The sequence below is a fragment of the Corythoichthys intestinalis genome, chromosome 15 (genome assembly GCF_030265065.1).
Source record: "Corythoichthys intestinalis isolate RoL2023-P3 chromosome 15, ASM3026506v1, whole genome shotgun sequence".
Lineage (NCBI taxonomy): Eukaryota > Metazoa > Chordata > Actinopteri > Syngnathiformes > Syngnathidae > Corythoichthys > Corythoichthys intestinalis.
Genome location: NC_080409.1, coordinates 3,391,076 through 3,408,955, shown reverse-complemented (window position 1 = coordinate 3,408,955; position 17,880 = coordinate 3,391,076). Strand labels below are relative to the sequence as shown.

The 17,880-nt window shown below is 44.9% G+C and overlaps 1 long non-coding RNA gene across 3 annotated transcripts; it reads right to left on the bottom strand.

Moving 5' to 3' along the window:
* Positions 1-7,010: 7,010 nt before the first annotated feature.
* LOC130931198 (uncharacterized) lies at positions 7,011-8,665 on the bottom strand. Of its 3 annotated transcripts, none has more exons than XR_009067175.1 (3): positions 7,500-8,665; positions 7,235-7,303; positions 7,011-7,120 (listed from the first exon to the last, which is right to left on the bottom strand). It is a non-coding gene; the product is annotated as an uncharacterized LOC130931198 (long non-coding RNA). The 3 variants fall into 3 exon arrangements; XR_009067173.1 differs by having other exon boundaries at positions 7,504-8,665; XR_009067174.1 differs by having other exon boundaries at positions 7,012-7,114; positions 7,504-8,665.
* Between the last annotated feature and the right edge of the window lie 9,215 nt (positions 8,666-17,880).

The window sequence follows — 17,880 nt, the reverse complement described above, 5'->3', positions numbered from 1 at the left end:
AGCAGGACGAAGCATTTGTGGGTCGAGTCAGGAACGGTGTGCAAACATTTGAGGTGGGAAGAAGTGGGACAAAGCCTCCCTCTGTATACATTCGGAGCACATTTTTCTGCCTTCTCTGACATGAGGGGAAATATTCATGTTTGAAAATGCTGGAATGTTCAGCGCCCTGCCTACTTGTTTACTCTACAAATCTCACTTGAGCAGGTACCATGGCTCCGTTGTTTTGTTTCAGAAAGTAAATTCAGAGACATCCAATCGCAGCTAGTCAATACCACTGCCCAATAAAAAAAGTTTGTCTTTAAAGGTACGTGTGGTACGTGCTACGACTATAGCAAAAAGTCAGATGGTATCCCCAAACCCAAAAAAGTTTTATGGCGAGCGACTTCGGGAATATTGACAAGAGATTAGCTTTGAGTGAACACTTGCTGCTCTTCAATTCAATTCAATTCAATTTTATTTGTATAGCCCTCAATCACAACAGAAGTCTCAAAGGGCTTTACAGAGGCAATATGATACACAATTAGAAATGAAGCAACAAAGATGAATAGATGCAGTTCAAGTCCTGGGTATCCCCTATCCTTAAGACCCTCCATGCCGGCAAGGAAAAACTCCAGAGTCAATTGGGAGAAAAATGAGAAACCTTGGGGAGTACCACAGTCAGGAGAGATCCACTCCCAGGACGGATAGACAGGAACCCCAGAACGGCTAATGGGAATTAGCAAGCGAAATTATAGTCCGTAAAAATACAGTGGAGTGAAGGTGCAAGAAGAAGTCCCTCTAGTCAGATGAGACGGGGGTAGCAGCGAGGACGTCTATCCAGCCAGGGGTCCGGACAGTCAGGAGGCTGCAGCTGAAAAATAGCCCCTCCCCAGAGGGGAGGGCGGAAAGGGGACACCGGGTGACTAGTGATGAAGAGACTAGACAACTAGATATTAACATTGGAAAATAGAAATAAAGTAAGACAAGTGGTAGGTAGAGTAATAAAAGGAGATAGAACTCAGCGGCTGTACTGCCCCCAGCATTATAGCTTCTAGTGCAGCTTAGACTAAACTGTGAGTCTACTCCGACTTCAACTAGCCTAACCATAAGCTTTGTCGAATAGGAACGTTTTTAATCTAATCTTAAATGTGCAGACTGTCTCGGCTTCTTTAATACTAGCTGGAAGCTGATTCCATAAAACAGGGGCTTGGTGGCTAAAGGCTCTAGCTCCGACAGTACTTTTATGAACCCTGGGAACTACCAGTAGACCTGCATTCTGAGATCGGAGTGTTCTGTTGGGGCGGTATGGAACCAGAGCATCGGTAAGATAAGGTGGCCCCAACCCATTAATGGTCTTAAATGTAAGAAGAAGTATTTTAAATTTAATTCTAAACTCGACTGGAAGCCAGTGAAGTGCCTGGAGCACAGGGGTGATGTGCTCTCTTCTATTGGTTCCTGTTAAAAGTCTTGCTGCTGCGTTTTGGACTAGCTGAAGACCTTTTAGAGAGCTTTTAGGACAAGCTGCAAGTAGGGAGTTACAGTAATCCAATCTCGATGTAACGAACGCGTGAATTAATTTTTCTGCATCGCTTTTAGATAAAATATTTCTAATTTTGGCGATGTTGCGCAGGTGAAAGAAAGCCGTTCTACAGGTTTGTTTAATGTGTGCTTTAAACGATAAGTCAGGGTCAAATAAAACTCCTAGGTTTTTAACTGTGGTGCTGGAGGCTACACTTACATTGTCCAGAGTGACTATCTGGGCAGCTAAAGAGTCTCTAACACTTTTCGGGCCTATTATAAGGACTTCTGTCTTTTCAGCTCTTGTGCCCTCTTAGCCATAGCATACTAACTTAACTACATTAAGAATAAGCAATTACAAAACTGATAATATATGTATCTCTATACATATATAACCCAGAAGACAGCAAGAAACAATTAGTTGACACAAAAAGGAAACAAACCTACAGGAATATGTGCAGAGCAGGACAAACACAATAATTCAGCATTAACAGCTCATAACACCACTAATTCTCCCCTCACTAGCAGGAATTATATTGATGCAGGCAGGCACTGCCCCCTAGTGGCCGGTGGCACTCTCTTCATCCACCCCCAGCCCGGAAACCTAGCACAACACCTAGGTAAATGGGCTCAGGCCTACATCCACCGGCCAGACTTAGGTTCATACCCCCCTGGGAGGCCTCCTCACACGTTCAGGGAAGGAAGGCGGGGGAGCAGCAAGCAGTGGCTGCAACGCAGGAGGAGATGAGTCCAGGGAGGGGCCTGAGGGAGCAGGGTCAAGGTGAGCCACAGGCCCAGAGGGCACCGCATCAACAACCACCGGCGGGGCGGGGTACGACGAAGTGCCGTACGGACCTGCCGCCGACCACTGGACACTCCCGAACGGCAGCACCGGATCCACGGGAACAGGCAGGGGCCATGGGAGATGGCAAAAACAAAGAGGGGCACACCTCGCGGAAGGGGGCGGCAGGTGTGTATCCGCGGAGGAAGCGCCAGTTGCGTAGAGTCAAGCGACCCAATCCGTCAACCCTGATCAAGGCCGAGCGATTCCACCACCACCCCAGAACTGTCTCACTTGTGGGGGCTCGGGCCCAGCTGGTTCTGGATGAACACTCTCTCGTCAATTGCCAGTGGGCGGAGGGGCCTCGAGTGGGACCACAAAAACTCAGTTGTACGGGATAGCCGGTTGGGAAGGAGATCCTCCTTAGCGGCCTACGTCTGGCACCAAAGAAGCCGGACGTGCTGGTTGGAGAACTTTTCAAGTCTGTTGACGATGGATACGAGTCACGAAGAGGATGGCTGAAGATAACCTGTGCAGGTGAGAGGTTGCAGTAGGGGTCAGGAATGGATCGAACCGCAGAACGGTGATAGATCCGCCAGGGCAGGGTCATCCACCACACCCCCATGCTCGATAAGGCGCAGAAGGCGACCCATGCAAACATGAACCAGTTTCCTGCGCGAGAAGGCACCAGGAGATAGCTTCAAGCTCCTGTGTGTCATCACGGATGGACGACATGAGGGCCGAGTCCACGGCGTCAGGGAGGGACACTTGGCATGCCTAGCCAGAGGCAACACACTTAGCCTGAAGGGCTGCGGTACCTCGAAGCAGCATTGCCCTTGCCAGACAGGTGAACAATCTCAAAGCGCTACAGCAGGGTCCGTTGCTTAAGCCTGAAAAGGCGCAAATTCAAAATCTCATCTAGTGTCCGATCACCGAAAAGTTTTACAAGGAGCTTATGAGGGGTCGCAGCCCATCTGTAAGACAAGGCCCCAAAACCTTATATAAAGGAATGTTGTTTTTAACCTCATCAACTGACATCAAGCTGCAAGGTAATTGTTTTCAACCTTACCAAGCTGACTCCCAAAACATCGGCAACCTTCCCAAAACATCGGCAACCTTATCAAGCTGACTCCCAAAACATCGGAATATGAACATAACATGTTTTTCTCGTCAACCGTGTGAAACATCTAACCGCACTCGAGCCGTGTGAAACATCTAATACGGGAGGGGAAGTTACGGGGCGCGGTACTTGCTATAAAGAAGCGACGGAGACAAGTACAATCAGAGTCAGCTGCGGGTCTTCGCGCCGACGCCCAGCCTTGGTGTTTCTTTGCTCGCTTTACCGAGGACGCCCGGCTCTCCGTCCTTCCAGCACACGGTAATGAGATTTATGTTATTGCATGTAATCTATGAGCTGAAATACAATTGTTGCTTGTTTGCTTGTACACTTTATACTGTGGGTTAAATAAAATGTGCCGCTTGTTTAACGCAGTGAAGTGTTATTGTTTGCTGTCCATGTAAGTCGCCGACGATCCGCGATCCTGAAGTTAATAATAAGTCATAGCAATTGATTATGAGTTGTGACTATTATATTATTTGATACTGTAATTGATTATAAGCAGTGTCTACTCGAAGAATACTTGTCTGATTGGATATAACAGACAAATTAACCCATTGTAGCCTGGTGATTGGGTATCAGCCTCGCTACTATTCATTTTCATTGATACTGTGATTGATCATAAGCAGTATCAGAATTGTTTCAAAACACCATCCCTGCTCCAGCAGCCCAGCAAAGGAGCAATCGTTACCCCCCAGGGATCCAGGGTGGTCCCCCAGGTCAGCCGTGCTCCAATCAATTATTCATAATGAGGAAAATGTGACAAAGAGAGCAGCAAAATGACATTCTTTCAATCTCTCTACTCCAATATTTTTACAGGATATTCTTTTACTCCATAATGGTCAAAACTGTCGACTTCACCCTTACTGTCGCACCTCCTTAACGATATTCAATGCCACTGGAATTAGTCAGGCTTTTGTTATTTCCCTGCCCCAGCTTAAACAAACCGATTGTCTTCACTGATCGGCAACCCGCCCGGAGGCGAGCAAGTTACAGTTCGTCCCCTGCTGCAGGCAGGAGAGCATGTTTGCAAGGGAAGCAGCTGGAGAGTTACCCTCGGACAAACCAGCCGACTTCGGAGGACCACGTAGCTGCCACATGGTTAGCACGAATATGGCCTAAATTAATGCTTAACTACACGGCGAAGACAAAGAGAGCAGCGTGAAGTTTTGTGCAACCAACATGGCAGGATGTGTCTTGAGGAAATCTATTCTACATGTCCGTCCATGATCAAACGTAAGTAAATAGTCCTTTTTTTTAAAGAAAGTTTGTAGTGTTTACTTTGTAACCGCTGTATGCGCGGCCAATTTTAACACAAAGTTAAACTCACATTTAAAACACATTTGACAGAACACCGGGCACACGAAGAGGGTAATAAGCCGAGTATAGCCCTCTCCCAGCGGGGGAATGTGCGACAAGCTGCCGGTTGTCGGCCGAGTGGCATTTTCAATGGACAATCAGCCACAAAATGCAAGCCACCTCCATATTAAAACGTGTGCCATGGTCCCAGTATTTGACATAATACAAAACACGATGTTTACTCACTTCCTCGTAAGTCCAACGGTCCCACACTTGTCGCACACTTGTTTTGGCCAATCTCAGGGTGAAAGGGAACTTTCTGAAACTCAGAAAGGCTCACACGCCTCTGCCTGGTGCAGCTCAAAGCCTGCAGCCGTTTGGCTGGCGTGATGCCAAAAATAAACGAATTAATCTGCAAAATCAGCTAAATCCGCAGTCTATCTGAATGCTATTGTGGCGAGTTAGGAAGAGAGTCGGAGGCGGAGTATCGAACCACGGAGCTAATCCGCGTTGTTTATTTGACATGTGTGCTGCAACAACTCGTAGCAGTATATATCTCACATGCAAGCCGCGGGAGATAACTAACTTCCGGCTGATCCCTTAACAAAATAATTCCCCCTGGGAACTACGCAACGTGCCAACATAAGTTCCGCCGGTGAATTCTGTTAACACTCGCTACATACGCCGCCCCCCCCCCCCCCCCAAGAATTCACCCAAAGACAAAATCCAACCGACGGGGAGGAACAATAATCCGACCCCTACGTGTACAGGAAAAAGGGGCGGAGGAAGGTAAGGAACCCGAGTCTGAACAGTCCTTAAAAACGTCAAAAGAGGCCAAGAGAGTCTGGCTGCAGCCCGCCTCTCTCAGTACCCTGCGCCGCTCGTCTCAGTACCCATCCCGCAGACAGGAAGTGACGCAATATCGCAGCTCTCAGACCGGAAATGACAACATGAAGCAGCGCTCGAGCTCCGAGCTTCCGGTTTTATCGTAATAGTTAGCGTCCATTCGAACGTAAATACTAGTTTACTTTTCTTTTCGCACGTCTTTTATTTTCGGTTTCAGCATCACTCATTATTATTTAAATAATAATTTATTTCCATGCTCCTTAAATTGATTTGGTGAAATTGAGAGATTAACTCTTTAAGCGCGGTCAGTTTGTTAAAGCCTGCTGATTTTACCAAAAAGAAAAACACGGTTACAGTACATCAAAATTAAAATACACACTACTGCAATAAAGGTTTAATTAGTGACTGAAGGATCGCCTGTGACCTATCACACTGTGTACTTTAGTTTGTCAATTGTAAAATATACACCAATTGAGAATTATTAGAAATTGCTGTCATCCTTACATTTTTATGAACGGACACATTAATACAGCTTCATTACAATTTAATGTATCAAAAACGTAATATTCTCTCAATGTTGCAACCAAAACAATTTTGTCTTTCATTTTGCTACTTAAATTCATTCATGTGGGTGAAAATCGTAATTAACTAATTCAGAAACTATATTAAACTTTCTGCTCCAGGAAAGGCACCTTTATTTCAAACAGAAATGACAAAATAGTTGTGATGTGTTAGTTGTTTTTTTCTTTTATCCCAGACAATAGTTGTAGGTTGTTTTAATTACCTGACATTTTTCGGCAAGCACTCCCGCCTTCATCACAGGTAATTAAAACGACCTACAACTAACATCTGGGATAAAAGAAAAAAAAACAACTAATTTATAAATGTAGGAAAATAAACTCAATACAACCAGTTCTAATGTGGTAAAACTTTATTTTTTTACTTTTATTATTTTTTATTATTATTGAGAGAATACCAGATATTTTCTTTAGTCAACAATCTCCTCAAAAAAGGTAAATCCATCTTCCAGATGGTTGAAACAGAACTTGAATGGCTCCAAGACATTGTAGTTCGTGCTCATCCTCTTCCATCTGCAGGATGCTTGGGAACTCCTACTGCATTGATCCCCCCCTCCCCCCTGTTCGAGGCTTTTGTGCTGTCTTGCACAATCCTTTTACCAAAACTGTTCATTGGAAAAGAGAAAGAAAAGAGCTATTTGAATATTACATAAGTAAAATAAAAATGATGCTTTGTTAATTTTATACTTGATTTTTCTTTTCAGGCATTGCATTAAACTAGGTATATAAACAATCTTACCATTTTTTCCCGCCATATCTTTTTGGAGTGGAACAACCACTAACTTGAAGGAGCTGTGGTTGCACCTCTTCCTAAAAATAAATCAGTGAATAAAGGGGGGCATGTTCAAAAGTGCGTCAGAGTAATGGACACTAAAAAGTCTTTAAAAGCTGACCTCAGCAATTATATTCAACTTTCACTTCTGTAACTGATAGACTGGTGGCACTTCACCCTGCAGTAATGCTTTTGCCTCATCTGTCCAATGGGCAAACTTTTTCCTGTGGCTCACATAAGTTGAAAAAATACAAAAATAAGTATTCCACATTTTCCAACAAAGAATTAAGGTGCTGTGCACCTACTTTCTTATGAATGCCATATCAACAGTTTCAAAGACTTACCATGCACCCAAGTTTGAAATTGTCCGCTAGCAATATACACCACCACTTCCTCAGAGTTGGCATATCAGTCTAACAAAAATTAAAAACAAGTGTAAATGAATAATAACGACAAGGATATTTTGTAGCCCAATTTGAATGATTCTGTGAACTTCATTTTACAATGGTTAAACTCAAAGAGAGCATCCAGAACAGTGCAAAGAGCATACTACAAATGGATAAATGAATACAAATATCACAGCGGACAAAATTGGACAGTTAAACTCACCTACCATCAACATGAAGATGCCACAGTCCTTCCCCTATGGCTGTCCCGGAAAACCCTAACGTAAGAATTTAACCGAGTCACTTCCTTCAAGTTTTGAATCAATGAATATACACACTTTTACAAATACCTCTATTTCACTTCCAATCCTCTCTTTCCATGTCCCCCTGTTGATTGACTGTCAACGTTTTCTGCAATTGAAAATATAGGTTTATATTAAATACAGTAGTTAAACAATTACAAACGTGTTTCCATGCATAAGAACACCAACCAGTCAGGTTTAAATGATTCATGCAAACAAAACAAGGGCGTAGGTTTGCATAGGGACGGTAGGGACATAACACGACCAACTTTTCAGGATGCTAAAGTTGTCCCCACCAACTTTTGAGCAACCTTATTTGCATTATATTCGTCCCTACCAATGTTGAGACCGGGCCAACGCCCTTGAAACAAAACATTCGCAATTTTAGAGTGGCATTTTAGAATTTTGCTTCAAATGATTGGATGAATCATCTGGAGTGCAATTCTGCTTTAATTGAAGGGGCAACATAAAAGGATCGACTGGAACATACCTTCAAAACCAAACAAGGCTATTCTGGATCATCATGGAAACGCCATGTGTGACGGCCCCTGGCCGTTTAATGGTTAATTTTCTGAGATTCTTCCAGTCAGCTGATCGTCGCCTCCACCAGCTGGCTGCTTCCCCTCCCACTGTGACGGAAGCTGATCGACGCAGGACGGACTGACGACGTCGCCGCTGCTGATTGGCCAAGAAAAAGGCGCCAAGCTTCATAAACCTGCCGCTGTCAACGTTCTATGAGGTCGCAATTTGGCAGTATTCTGTCGCGTTCCTCCTCGCTAGCTGTTTGCTCGCCATTCACGCTCGTTTGCACTTTGATCGCTAGTTTGATACACTCCCGCTTTTTCGGTGAGATCTTTTGTGTTTATTCGTTATTGGATCGTTTTTGTTCACCACTGTAAATAAGAGCACTGAAGCAAGTAAGGGTAAGTCGCCATTTCTGTTCAACCCGTTTTCTCCTGTTTTGTATAGAGTAGGAAGTTAGGTTAGACGCTGTCTTTTCTTTGTTCCTTTTACATGATCAGGGTTTAGTTAGCGGGTGGGGTTTAAGTGTAGTTCCTTCTGTTTGTTGTTTTGGCCTGGGCTTACCCTGAAGTCACGCTTTCTCGGCATTTTGTACATATTAATTGCGAGTTTGATTATTGTGTAAATAAATTTGTGTCCACTTGTACAGTTGTGTGGATTGTTTTATGTTACGCCTTTTGCGAGCCATCTTTGGCACGTAACACCATGCCAATATGAATGGATACTGAATTTCATTTGAGATAACAATAGTTCTCTGATCTCATGATTGGATCTGTTTTTCTTCCCACAAATAATTGGAATTTGGATCATTTAATTTGTTATGATTTGACTGTTCTTTGAAAATGAAGCAATGCTCCAAGTTGTAGTTGTTACTAATCAGCCTTACAGGCAAATGCATGTGTGGGTCACATCCTGTAGGCTTCCACCATGTTGCAACACAAATATGGTCCTTCCCTAAAAAATACATAATCTATACACACGGACATATGTTATATAAATACAAACGTACGCAGACACCTACATGAGGCCATACAAGCATTCTGTAGGCTACATAGTTAAAATACCTTACACATGCCAAAAAATACTTTTTTATACCTTTGAATGAGCTACTTGTTAGACAAGTTATAAATATGCATTTCATATCTGCAAAAAAACAAACACAAAAAGTTACATTTTACTTAATTGTACAAGTGACATTATGTTCTTTAGAGAAACTAAATCCTCAAAATTCACAGTTGATTCCATTTCATTGTTCAGGCCAACGTTCCAAAAGTCAGCACGTGTCAATCAAACTTTCTTTTTTTAGACAATCAACACAATTTCTGGCCTCTTTATATTCAAGATTTGCATAAGCTAATGAGAATGTTGATTGGTTAAATAAACAAAGAGTAAATAATCAATTATGTCCAATTGTTAACTAATATAAGGAATAATAAGCCTATCCAGATTTCCACTGAGCACAACATTTGTCTCAGACATAAAAAACATACCAGCCGTTCCTGGGCAGGATGAGTTTGAACCGTCCATGAAGCTCGGCATGGTCTTATATTGTCACCATTGGTCCTGTCTGCACAGTGAGTTTTACAGTGTTCGATGTCTATTAAAAAAAAAAAGTGTTCAGCACAGTCCAAAATCTAAAGTACATTACTACTTATGCTACTTACTTCCATTTGGATCTCTGTGACATCCCTGTATCTGCATGGGAAGACTACCATTTGGGGGTCGTGATTTAGTTTCTTCCCAATGGGGTGGTGATCTTGGAGCTAGTAAAAAAAAAACAAAATAATGAAAAAATATATAGCTAAGCAGAGTAACAATATCAAGAAAAAATTACAACCTTGTCCTATTTGGATCATGTGACAACATTCAAACTACAAAGGACCAGACAAAACAAATGAAGGCAAAACAACAATACCATACAACAACAAAAACAGCGAGCTGCGAATTGCAGGCATGTACATAATGAAAAATAAGAGTGCAATATAATGAAAACTACACAAAGAAGACTGTTCATTGAGGGGAAAAAAATGTAAAAAGCATTAGCAGCATTAGCCAATTCGCGGCTGAATTCATCAGTACGTACGTATTAAACAATGTAAGTAGAGCAAAGTCACATGCAGTTAGTAAAGAAAGACATTATTTAAATTACATTAAAAATACTAGATATAAGTACGGTCTTTTCAACTCAGAATAAACACTTCATATTTTCACCGCAAGTGTTGTTTAACTATTTAACATTTTTAAACATGCATACGCTTTTAAAAACTTTTTTTCAGTGCGGCCACTTACCGTGTTTTCTTCGCGAGAGGTGAAATAACGTAACTTGTTTTCGTCGCAAGGGTTGACGACATTTCCGGTCTGAGGGGACTGAGAGCTGCGGTATTGCGTCATTTCCTGTCTGCGGGATGGGTACTGAGAAGAGCGGCGCAGGGTACTGAGAGAGGCGGGCTGCAGCCAGACTCCTCTCAAAGAGGCCTCAGCAGGGTGGGACCTTGGGTGACGGCCACGGCGAGGGGCCCGGTCCAACTCCACCGGACCGTCCACGTCTATGTGCGCAGGCTTAACTCTGGCCACGGACACAGACTCCGGTCTGCCGCCCATGTCCACGACCAACATCTTGTCATCATATTGTAGCACCCGAAACGGCCCGTCGTAAGGAGGGCGCAAGGGTCCACCGATGGGCGTCATGGCTAACGAACACGAACTTTGCCGAGCGCAGATTGGAAGGCACGTGAGAAACAGGAAAACCGTGCTAGGACGTGGGAATGGGGGCCAACAACCTTGCAGCGTCCTGCAACAAAGACCGCAGCCTGGCAGGTGACCTTAGGCATTAGGCTCCGGGATGAACTCCCCGGCACCTTTAGCACCTGACCGTGGACGAGCTCAGCAGAAGAGCATTGCAGATCCTCCTTGGGTGCCGTCCTAAGTCCCAGCATGACCCAGGGAAGCTTGTCGACCCAATTACAGTCAGTCAAAGCCATGCGCAAAGCGGCCTTCATCGAGCGACGAAACCTCCCGCAGAACCTGTTAGCTTGTGGGTGGTACACCGTTGTGCGGTGTAGTTTGACCCCAAGGCCAGTGGCAACAGAGCTCCGGGGTGAACTGCGTACCCCTGTCAGATGAGAGGTCTGCTGGGAGCCCAAAACGAGCAACCCACGAGCTAATGAACGCCCAGGCCACCTCGGACGATGACGTGGAAACCAGGGGGACTGCTTCAGGCCAGCGAGTCGTTCTATCCACCATCGTCAGGAGATAGCTGAAGCCCTGCGACGGGGGAAGAGGACCCACCAGGTTGATGTTCACCTGGTCGAATTTCCTCTGCGGGACGATGAAAGGCGCCAAAGGGGACTTGGTGTGGTGGTGCACCTTAGCGCGTTGACAGGCCACACAAAAGTCGACCCAAACACGCACGTCCTTCTTCAACCCCCTCCACATGAACGTCTGAGCCACCAATGGCACAGAAGCCTTCCTGCCGGGGTGTGAGAGGCCTTGGACAGCATCAAAAACGACCCAGCGCCAGCCAACAGGGACCAAAGGTCTCGGCCAGGCCATAGAGGTGTCACACCACAGTCGGGCACCAGAGTCGCCGACCGCAACCTCCTCCAGATGCAGGCCGTTGTCAGAGCCTCTGAGGAGGTGAGTGTCACGGTCGGAGGCCTGATCCGTACCCATGCAAGCGGAACACAGTCCCAGCTGCACAGTGTTAATGGAAGCCCTGGAGAGACAGTCAGCAACCACGTTTGATTGACCTGCGATGTGGCGAATGTCCGTAGTGAACTCTGAGATGAATGACAGCTGGCGTTGCTGGCAGGCGGACCAGGGTTCGGGGACCTTAGACAAGGAGAACGTGAGCGGCTTGTGGTCGACGAAAACTGTGAAGGCAACCTCTTCCAGGAGGAACCGAAAGTGGCGGACAGCCAACCAAACATCCAACAGCTCCCTGTCGAACGTGCTGTACTTGCCTTCCCTGGGGATGAGCTGCCGGCTGAAAAAGGCGAGAGGTTCCACTCACCGCCGAACTGCTGCTCCAAAACGGCGCCAATGGCAAAGTCGGATGCGTCGGTAGTGAGAGCGACTGGAGCACCAGGGAATGGATGAACCTGCATGGCCGCCTGGCACAGAGCTGCCTTTGTGTCCTCAAAGGCTGCGATTCTCTCAGACGACCAGTCGACCGTGTGGTCGGGGGCCACATTTTTGAGTGACGCATACAAAGGGTGCATCATATGGGCAGCGCGGTGGATGAATCTGTGGTAGAAGGTCACCATCCCGAGGAACTCTCTGAGACCCCGGGTGGTGCGAGGTCGAGGGAATGCGGAAACAGCCTCCACCTTCGACAAAATGGGGGCGGCGCTGTCCTTGGTGATGAGGTGACCAAGGAACTGGATTGAAGGCACACCAAAACACATTTAGCCGGGTTAATGATCAGGCCGCGATGGCTGAGGCGCGTGAAGAGCTCGCGCAGGTGCAACAGGTGCGCCGCCTCCGAGAAGCTGGCGACGAGGACGTCGTCCAAATACACAAAGACGAAAGCCAAGTTTCTCAGCACCGAGTCCATCAGCCGTTGGAACGAGTGGGCAGCATTTTTCAGGTCGAACGGCATCCTGAGGAACTCGAACAGTCCGAAAGGAGTTATCACGGCAGTCTTAGGAACATCCGCAGGTAGCACAGGGACTTGATGTTAGCCCCGTACTAGGTCCACTTTAGAAAAAAACACTTTTCCAGCCAAGTGAGCGGGAAAGTCCTGAATGTGTGGGACTGTGTAGCGGTCAGGCGTGGTTGGATCATTGAGGCGCCTATAGTCCCCGCACGGACGCCTTCCACCGTCAGGTTTCGGGACCATGTGGAGTGGCGAGCCCAAGGGCTGTCCGAACGGCGAATGATGCCGGGACTTTGCATGTTATCAAATTCAGATTTGGCGGCTGCCAATCTATCTGGGTTGAGATGTCGGGTTCTCGCGTGGATGGGGGGCCCCTTAGTCTCGATGTGGTGCTTGACACCGTGCTTGGTCGTGGAGGCCGAAAAGGTGGGTTTCGTCAGGCCGGGGAACTCACGGAGGAGCTGCAGATAAACGTCCTCAGAAAAGCGAGCTGCTGAGGCCCTTATATGTCCCCACGGAACACATGCGAATGAGGAGAAATTCAAAGCGTCCACCAGGCGGCCATTTTTAACGTTGACAAGTAATCCATGAGCACACAGGAAATCAGCACCGAGAAGGGGAAAGGAGATGTTAGCAGTCACAAAGTCCCACGAGAATCGCTGACCCCCAAAACATAACTCCACAGACTGTACGTCCGGATGGGGGCGCCGGCAGATGACAAGAGTGGGCCGTACACCCTGCCGGCGGCGTCGACTACAGAGGCTGGCAAAACACTCCTCTGGGCGCCGCTGTCACAAAGGAATTTGCGTCCCGAGAGGGTGTCTTGGATGGACAGCAGCCTACTCCTCGCGCCTGCACTTCAGGGCCCCAACTGAGCACAGGCACTGGGGTTTTCCGACGCGTAAGTGCAAGGGGAGTGGCACTTTTTAGCTTTACGACCAAAACGTGCCTTGACCGGCCGTCAGCGGCAGCACGCACACTATTAGATGGAGGTAAGGTGAAAGAGCGAAATGGTGGGTGGCCAGGAAGAACCGGTCAGCTTCCTCCGCCAGGGCCCGAGGCTCAGTAATAGTTGTATTAGCGAGCGCTGTTTGGACGTGCGGCGGCATGTGACAATAACAGTTCAACGAAAAGGAAGTTTGGTTCTTCTGAACCAAGCAGGTTTAAAATCCTTTCCATGAGTTCGGACGTCCCCAAGGCCCGGAATAGCGAGGAGGCGCCGTGCTCATTCGGACCGTGACAGTTACAAAATCTTGAGCAGGTATGTCTTAGGCCAGCATATTTATCCAGTTCTGGCGGGGAAGTGATAAAACGCACAGCTCTGGCAGCAGTAGAACTACCAAGTGCAGACACAACGTGGTAATAACGCGTGGCGTCGTCAGTAATTCCGCGGAGGGTGAACTGAGCCTCTGCTCGAGCGAACCACGTGGCTTTGGCCGACTCCCAAAACTCCGGTAGCTTCAGAACGGAAGCGTTCGCCATGTCGTTTAAGTCAAAGAAATGTTCAGCCTCGGAAAGTTCGGCAAGACGATCTCCGGGGTCACCACGGTGGCGAGTTAGGAAAGGAGTCGGTGGCAGAGTATCGAACCATGGAGCTAATCCGCGTTGTTTATTTCACATGTGTGCTGCAACAACTCATAGCAGTATAGTATAGTATAAGCACGGCAACAGTAACTCCCTCTCTCCCTCCTCCTCCCACTCCATTCAATCAAGCCATCAACTACCATCACAAAGGTAAATAAAACGACTTTATTATACAGTACAGTTTATATCTTTAAATACAATACAATAGCACATTTATTATACATAAAATAAGGTATATTTTTGTGTAGTTTTAAGGCTTATTTAGTAGAAAATTATGTTCTATGTGGACCTGGGAACGGATTATTCTCATTTTAATGGTTTCTTATGTGAAATAAATGTTCGGAAGACGAACTTTTCGCCTTACACACACTTTCTGGGAACCAATTATGTTCGTGAGCTGAGGTATCACTGTAGCTCGTTTTCATGGCGCGGGATTCAAAAATTGAATATATAAAACGATTGCTTCCACCCACATCCAAGCGGTCCATTTCATTCAAGAGCATAAAACACCACATGAAATACACATGCTTTTTGGTGTCATAGGCACTTTAAGGTGACAATTCTTATCGTGGTAACATCGCCAAAGAAATCGCCAACGTCCGATTTCTAATAATTTATTCCATCAACTCGCCTAGTGTCCGCTGCTGTTGACGCCAGGATCGAAACAGAAAGTAAAATAGCGCTCTCTTGCTCACCGTCACGCCAGCCCCGCGGTGCGTTCAGGTACAGCAAAAACAGTCCGCCACATTAGAACCTGATTTGTTACAATATTACAGGTAATATTATTATTATTTTTACTGATATTATTATGTTACTGTTCTTCTGATTTTTATTCATATTTTGTTTTGCTCTTTGTAATTGCTATTGGCAATAGTAACTGCAGTATTAAGGATTTAGTGTAGGCTTTTGGGCTGTGGAACAAATTAATAGTACTGTAATGTATTCTTTAGAGAAATCCTGCTCGACATACGACCATTTCGACTTATAAACAAGGTCCTGGAACGAATTAACTTCGTATGTAGATGTAGCACTGTACTCTGATTTTAACTCACATATTCTATCTAGCGGCCATAATGTGAAACTACCGCCTAATGATATCAATCTATCTGATCTCATTATTATCAAAATGCAAAGTCGAATGAACATTCCTCAAACTTTAAAGCTCATAAAACTGGAAATGTATATGCTATATTTAGTATATTTCAATAAAACGTACGTCACATGTCTCTGGTTTTTGCATTGTTATATGATTAAAATAATATTATGTTTGTTGCTTGTAACTCTTCCGACTGTACAATCCGGTTCTGAAATAAAAGTGTAGAAAGAAACGGCCTATAATAGGTATAAACCGTTCCCATGATAAAATTTGCCACTTCTGGTCCGCCATGTTTGTTGGAAGAACGCTCGCTGTCATTACCCGATCGTGACACTCGCTACTACGGGCATTAACAACTGCAACGAAACTTAGGACTTATAAATTACTTACTTCAGGAATGGCAACGTGACCTGATGCACGTACCTGATGCACATGACCTAAACACAAACGCGTTTAGGCTCAAGGCGTCCTCCTCTTAACCCTTGTGTGCTGATTTGTTTTTGCGACACATAGGAAAAAAACATCCCATTTTGGGACGTTGCTTTGAAGTGTAATATCAAAGTCATTTCTGAATATTATTTTGCTTGCGACCACTCAAAATTTTCAGTGGCATCAGACCTTTCCATACATATATAGTTTTTATTTATTTTATTTATTGTTGATGCCCTCTATGGACAATAAAAGCAATATTGTGCTAAGAGCAAAATTGACTGTAATCTGCACATTATATATATATATATACATATAAAAAAACATTTAAATTGGAATATTCAATATGGACAAGTTAGAGTCTTCAATATGTCATTAAATCATAACATAAAATTTACATAAGACATAAATCATGACGTTTCTTTCAAATACTTTCACTACTGACCACCATATGTGACCAAGATATTATAATTTCAAAACCGTTTTTGGCAGCCCACATCTGATGTTATTGTTTACATTTTTTGTTTACATTTGTTGTTACCTCTCAACCAGGAGGCTGTATGTTATTGATTAGGATTTGATTTGAATAACTGAAGAGGTCTGTTAATAATCAGATAATTAGTGTGCATGTAAATGAACTCATTTCACCAGTTATTTGCATTTGTGATTTCATTTGCAGAAAACTGTAATGTGCAAAAAGTATATTCTGTAATTAATATTTAATGTACATTCATTGCATTTTCATCAGCATTATCAACAGCAAAGATTCCAGCTCTGCCCGTAATGTCATGTTCTCTGATAAAAGTCTCTGGACTTCACTGTCTACTTGGACTTGAGTCACTTGGACGATGGAGCTGGTGGATGCTTCAGCGCCATCAGTATCGGCTAGACCTTCAGGAGACGCTGGTTGTACAATGTCCACGGGGGTGTGCTGGCAGCTGTCCTGGAGGTGAAGAAGAGCACTGGCTGCATCGTTCCTCATCTTTGTTTCCTGCCTTTTTGCTGTTTTCTATGAAATATGTTTAGACACAAAACTACATAGGCTGTTCATGTTAATGACACCAATGTTAAACATCAAATCTTCATAGCTGAGGAAAAACAAGTGACATTAATACTGTTAGATGAAAACTGACAGTGATGTGTCTATTCTTGTCCTTGATAATGACAATTATTAGTACTAGAGGGCCCAAGGAGCCATTATATATGGAACCATTATGTTGCCATGCAAGATTACTGACAAAAAACTTGAACATCATTGGCAGAAAGTCATGTGGGCTTTACAGGCTACAGTCAGACACCGAAAAAATTAATGATCTGGGGGTTTGAGAATTACACATACCTGTTTTGCTTTCTCTCAAGCTCAGCATGCTTTTTCAGAGATTCGGTAGGAGTCATCTCCTCGAGTTTCAATGTTGGCGCCCAGTCAGGATTTGTTTGGTCGTACATGTTAGCAGAGCGACCTGAACATCGTTTAGAGAGACACGAATAACATCAGCTTAGTATTTCACTTATCCCCAACATCACTAATTAAGAGAAGGTTGCTGTGTGATAACGGCTTTAAAAACCAGCGACACACGGGGAGAGAATCGGCAGGAGCAAAACTTTTTGTCAAGGAATGTGCTCGTGGGGTCTCTAAGATAATTGTAAATATCAGCGTAGCAGATGTCAGGCAGACAGGGCGAAGACAGTGGGTCGAAAAACATAGATTTGGACATCAAATATGGATCTGGCGACTGTATAGAACGAAGCTTTTCCACATAACGCCTTTTATGCAACACATCCAGTGAGTTTACGGCATCAGAAAGCACCGGGTCTTCCATGAAATGCATTTTAAATTCCTCGATCAATTGAAAACAATGCTAATACAGAGACAAAATGACGGACAAGTGGGCGGAACCACACAGCGAGCACGTGGTTTTGTGACGTCGGTGGGTAGGGTATATAGTTTGCTCCTTGTTGCCAACAACAATGGCGGCGACTTCCGGGTAAGATGGCCGCCTGAGCACTCTCATTTTGCCTAAGCCTGCGTGGGAAAATTCCTCAAAGTTACGTTTTCATTTAAGTTACCCCTGCT